At 41.4% G+C, this 6,609-nt stretch overlaps 1 long non-coding RNA gene across 1 annotated transcript in view; it reads right to left on the bottom strand.

Moving 5' to 3' along the window:
- LOC123448532 overlaps positions 1–1,860 on the bottom strand; it is a 3,024-nt gene extending 1,164 nt beyond the window's left edge. Inside the window, exons 1-3 of the long non-coding RNA XR_006631813.1 lie at positions 1,847–1,860; positions 1,622–1,765; positions 285–393 (exon numbers count right to left, since the gene is read on the bottom strand). This is a non-coding gene — a long non-coding RNA (uncharacterized LOC123448532). The remainder of the gene's footprint in view (positions 1–284; positions 394–1,621; positions 1,766–1,846) is intronic.
- Positions 1,861–6,609: the final 4,749 nt, after the last annotated feature.

Here is a 6,609-nt window from a genome sequence, read left to right as displayed (position 1 = left end):
CCTTTTTGCAGACTACCAAGAACATAAGGAACTCATGGAGTGGATACCACTACACTTAAGAACCACAACAAAACATAAATTCCTTAAATTTGGATGTACCCAGTGTATTACAGTCAGCTGATTATGCTTATAAAGTATGGAGCGGTATAGAAAGTATCAACAAACTCACGAATTAAAAGCAAGAAGGCTAAACAGATAAATATAAGATACGGTACAGTAGTACTAATGAACAGGAGGAAACTACAGGAACTGAAGGAAACTACAACAGAAGTGGAGGATTTGACCTGCAATGCTCGCAATTAGTTTTCCCATTGGCAGTTGCTTGCATCGGCTAATCCATCTTCAATGTCTTTGCCTCACCATGATTTCTGAGAACTGCTTTGAACCTTCAGCCTAGAATCGAAGATCAGTCATATGATGCATATGTATTAGGGATCGATCCAAGAACTGTCAAGTAGCCAGGGAAAAACCTAACGTGTTGGTGTAGCCTGCTAGACAATGCCGCTAACTATAAAGCAGGTGGTGAGCTGTTGATGGAAAAGAGGCAAAAAAAAATTTGGACTCCATGTGCATCTCATTGTATTGATTTAATTCTTAAGGATTTTGAAAATAAAATTAATATGCATCAAACAACAATTACAAAGGGCAGAAAAATCACTAACTATATTTATTCTAGAACAATGGTGCTTACTTGGTTGAGAGAATTCACTGGAGGAAAGGATTTAATTAGGCCAGCAGTGACAAGATTTGCTACTGCATATTTGACTTTGGGTTGTCTGCATGAGCACAAGGGCGCATTGATCAATATGTTCACTTCAACCAAGTGGAGGGGTGGTAGATTTAATTCTGCAGAAGGTAAGGTCGTTCAAGGAATTATTTTGGATAGTCGTGGGTTTTGGCCTAATGTTGCCACATGTCTGAAGGTTGCACTCCCAGTTATAAAAGTTCTTCGATTGGTGGATTCAGATGAGAAGCCGGCAATGCCGTTCAGCTATGATGAGATGGATTGTGCAAAAAATATAATAAAACAAAATTTTAATAATGTCAAGAAAAGGTACGCTACTGTACTGACTTAGTAATTCATAACTGTAGCTTTATAGATATGCTATCTTAATAATCTTATTATAGTTAAGTTTGACCATTTATTTATTTTTCATCAGCTACACTCCAATATTTAATATAATTGATGAAAGATGGCGTACACAGCTTCATAGACCTCTGCATGCTGCTGGATATTATTTGAATCCACAATGCCACTATGGTGATAAGTTCAACCCTGCTGTAGTAAAACGTGGCCTGTACACTTGTCTTGAAAAGATGGTTCCGCATTTAGATGAAAGGGTCAAGATAGATCTGCACATTGATTCATTTAGGAATGCTGATGGCCTATTTGGAATGCAATCAGCTATTATGACAAGAATTAAAAAAAGCCAGCTGATTGGTGGGATTCGTATGGAGATGATTGCCCTGAGTTGCAGAAGTTTGCAATTAGAGTATTGAGCTTAACTTGTAGTTCGTCGGGTTGTGAGCGGAACTGGAGTGCATTTGAGCAACTAAGAATCAATGTCCTATCTTAAAACTGCTAGAAGCGGCAATCACATGACTGGGAACGTGGGCATACCTTGGGAGAACAAACCATATAGAACGACCTTGTAGGTACAGTACTCATGCTCATGACCCTCTCATCCACCAAGAACAACTGCCAATTTCTCCGATCCACTCAGTTCACGTACGACCAGTCCTCCAGCTTCCTACGAGACCAAAACTAAATCAGGGATCGTTACGCGATTCGAGATCCCCCTTACAGACAGGGAACACATACGAGAAGGACGTGCTGGGGACGAACCTGACGGCCTGATGAGGGATCCGCCAGAGCGCACGACTCTAAAGATTGTCGCTTGGCAGCAAGCTTCTCGGAGAGCTCCGGCGTGTACTTGGAGTACGCGACCGGGAGGTCCTGCTCGGCGTCAAAGACGAGTGTGTTCCTCTTCGTGCGGCTGTGAGGGCGACGATGTTGGTGTCCATCGTGGTGCAAGCGTTGAGGAGGAGGGGACGCAGGATGTCAAGCGGGTGGTTGTGCACGGGTGGTTGTGCACGGGTGGTGCTGGGGGAGGGGGACGTGGATCTGGACGCGGTGGTTGGGCATGGGTGACGCTGAGGGAGGTGGAGGCTGGCGGCGGGGCAGGAAAGAGAGTAAGGGTAGAGGGGGCTGGGAACTAGGGTTAGGATTGTGTGGGAGAGGAGGTTTATAACATATTGGGTCTTGCTGGGCTGGCTCAAGTGTGCATACATCTTGGATTTAGAAAGTTTTCTGCACATAACGTTATGTGTAGTCCCTACAGTTATTTCTTTTCCTTCCCCTTTAAAAACGTTATTTGTTCCTCTAAAAACAAAGTTATTTGTAGCTGACTCAAAAATAATTGCTCAAAAAAAGTTATATATATTTTTTAATTTCCTTTCAAACCACTCCTGTTGTTGAGAACACTTTTTTTATTTAATTAAGATATGAATTATCTCAATAGAAAGTATTAATTACTCGATCTCGCATTGTTTGAAAAGCTATTATTATTATTATTTATCACATCAAGTGGAATAAACTACATTATTGTATCATGTGAGTTTGAGATAACATGCAAAACTAACATAAATTGGTTAACATAAGTAGTGGTGTTCCTTAACAAGAGAATAAACTATCAATACACATGTTCATGGCAATCTACTTTTTCTGCATCGAAAACAATACATCCTATTTTTCATGTCAAAATTATACATTTTACATTGGTGTGTGCTATTATGTAAACGTTAAATGACTTTTAATCTATTTATTGTATATAATTAAAATGTGAACCACGTGAATCTCAAATGATGTGTCTAAAGAAAACATTATTATTTTAAGAAATTATATTAAATATTTTTTATCATATTCATAAATGTATAATAATTGAAATATTAGTTGGGAACATACAAATTTATACATGTATCTTAGTGGACTTTTATTTTACAAAATCTAAATAGGGACTACGTATTATTGAAATTGGCATGGCATCATATGTTTTTATTTTAGCAATGTTATACTTTATACATATTTAGAACAAAAAATGAGTAATCTTGTTTTCGATAATACATTAATACAGTTCGTATTTATCTAATATTTCTTGCACATGTAGATATAAGAAATATTCACTATGTAAAGCTAATACACAGATATCTAATATTTCGAGACCCACGCATGGCAGTGTACCACCCGTTGGTTCGACATGTCAAACGATCATCGGGCATAAGCCTTTGGGCCCCACATTTTAGAGTGTGTCCATTGATCAACTAGAATAACAGGTTTCGGTGACAAATAGGCCCCACGTGTAAGTGTGGTTGACACATAGGCAAAAACTGACACGTAGACACGACACATAGGCAAAATTCATGAGGTGTCGTCCAGTCACCTCCACTCGTATGATCTTGACCTTATAGTTTGGTCATGACAGGTCAAAATAAACTCACAAATAGTAAAACATAGCTTAATGACCATTTTGTGCAACACGATTACGACCTTATGGACACAATTGGTCAAAAAAATATACGGTTTGGACTCTCCCAAACTCTCGATGACCAATATCTAAATTTTGGTCATAGATCCATGACCAATTTGATGCCCGTCACTTTTTTTGTCACAAACGAGCCTTTTTCTTGTAGTGAACAACAACAACCACCACTACCACCACCACCAGCACAACAACAACAACAGCGACGACGATGACGACGACGACGACGATGTCGACGATGACAACGATGACAACAACGACAACGATGACAGTGACGAGATCAATAACAACAACAACGACAACGATGACAACAACGATAACGATGACAATGACGAGAACAACGACAACAAAGAAAATTACGACAACAATAACAACAACAACCACAATGATAACATCGACAAAAATGACAACAGCGACCCCAACGACGACGACAACAACATCAACAACAACAACAATGACAACAACAATTACGACGAGACCAACTACAACAACAACAAGAACAACAACAAAAACAACAACGACAACAACAACAACGATGACAATGACGATGACGACAACGGTGTCAATGATGATGACAACGACGTCAATGACGACGACAATGAAGATGAAAACGAAGACGATGATGATGACAAGGATGACAATGACGACGACGACGACGATGATGATAACAACAACAACAACAATAACAGTAACTACAACAACAACAACAACAACAACAACATCAATAGCAACAACAACAACAACTACGACAACAACAACAACAACAACAACAATAATAACAACAACAACAATGACGACGACGACGATGACAACAACAATGACAATGACGAGAACAACGACAACAATGACAATAACAACAACAACAACTACTACCACAACAACAACAACAACAACGAAAAGAGCGACACCAATGACAAGATCGATTGCAATGACAAATAACAACAAGAACAACAACAACAACAACAACAACAACAAAAACAACAACAACAACCAACACGACAACGACGACGACGATGACGACGACAACAAGAACAACAACAACAACGACGACGATGATGATGAAAACGACGACAACAACGACAACGACGTTGTAACGACCAAGATGCGGTCCTTTCCGATCTGGGGGTCGAGGCCCCCGAATAGGAAAGAAGCGCATCTAAGCGTTTCGCAAGCAAGTAACATAGCACAAAATAATAATACAAGTAGACAATTCGGGATTCAACTATCTTCTTATTAATAACTCAGAGTACAACAGAGAAACAAACAAGGTAGTTCTGGTACGGACTACAAAACAAGGAAAATGCTATGCTACCCGCTGCAGGCCCACGATCACGACCACGACTCAGTCCTCTAGATAGTTCACGTAAAGGCGATCTGTCTCCTCGTCGTACTGCCACGCCAGCTCGGTGTCGTCGGGATCATCTGCCTCAGGGGTACCTGTGCCTGCTGGGAGTTTCGGAGGAATCCGTGAGCCACGGGGACTCAGCAATCTAAGACCTTGGTGCCAGAACTAGTCATGTTATTGGGAAAGGAAGGGATGAAGCGTATCAGGCTGCTGCAACCTATGCTTGATTTGTGGCTAACTTACGCAAAGTAGAAGTAAAGGTGGTCTACACTAACGGTCGGATTTACTTGATCACTAAGTGATCCTGAACACCTACCTACGGCATTCATAACCCCACCGTGTTCCCGATCGGAGAGAGATCTTCGAAGGGACAGTCACGGTTACGCACACAGTTGGCAGTTTTATTAGTTTATGTTTAAGTTCTCTAAAACCGGATGTTAACAAAATACTCCAAGTTGTCACATAACCGCGGGCACGGCTTTCTGAAAGATTAAACCCTGCAGGGGTGCTCCAACTAGTCCATCACAAACGAACACAGGCCGCAAAGTCATCCTCTATCACGAATCTCGTGATCTCGTCGGATTCCTTAGAGGAAAACCTCAACTCTGGGTGAAACCAAAGCTTCACTGGGATTCCTATACGCAAGATATACCGCTAAGGTAAGACAAGGCTAGCAGGACCTCCCGTCGTGTCGACGACCCTGATAAGAGCCACGTATCTCAGTCTCAGGACACGACAGATGAGCTAGGCGTCGGGTTGGCTAAACCTCTGGGTGACCAGTGGGGCCCAGGACATCGCTCGGTGGGACCAACACTCATGAGGAGCACTGGCCCGGGTTGTTGATATAATTCCTCGGGGTAGCTATTCCCTATGCAGTTTATTATTAGGTGATTAGCAAATAGTACCAATGTTGGGTCCTGCCGGACAAGCCTTAACACTACGCGATTTATCGAGGGGGTCCCCATAACAACCCCGAACGTGTTAGGAGCGATCATTATGGAATCAAACACCGGTAACTGGTAACTAAGGCGGCAATAACGAAACAAAGCACCCGGCAAAAGGCTAGGCCTCCCGTCACTTACCAAGTATATAGGTGCATTAATTAAATAACAGAATTTAATATCATGATATCAAGCTCATGTCATCACATAAGTTTAAAACACCTGCAACTAACAATGCTAACATTAGTAGCTGAGCACGCCTACTTAGCCACACAAGTTTGCTAGGAAAGAGTACGGTGTTTGGGCTCATGGCATATGAAGAGGCAATTTCATTTTTGTGGTAGGCAGCGAGCAATAAGACATGGAAACGAAACTAACATAACAAGTCTAGAGATGGAATCAAGGTCATATCATCTTGCCTGTGATATCCTCAGCTTGGAATGGTTCTGGATCGTCTTGCACGTACTCTCCTGACTCCACGTATTCGTTCTCCGCTCCCGGTGCTACCCAACATAAGAATAACAACCAATGAACAGCAGCACCACAAGATGCAACAATCACATGATGCATGAGATGAAAGTTGAGCACGCTCCACTATTTCTATCACTAGCACAAGCAAAAATAAACTACAGCAAGTTTCTGGATAGAACTGTGCACTAAGCTATTTTGACATGCATGAGAATGACATGAACAGATGCAGCTCGTAAAAACGGTGCAAAACCATATAAGGAACATTGCAAACGGAGCTACGGATCAACGGGAATCAATGAAACAAGATATGAAG

This window comes from Hordeum vulgare, chromosome 4H, assembly GCF_904849725.1.
Source record: "Hordeum vulgare subsp. vulgare chromosome 4H, MorexV3_pseudomolecules_assembly, whole genome shotgun sequence".
NCBI classification, from domain to species: Eukaryota; Viridiplantae; Streptophyta; class Magnoliopsida; order Poales; family Poaceae; genus Hordeum; species Hordeum vulgare.
This window is presented reverse-complemented; position numbering and strand designations above follow the sequence as displayed.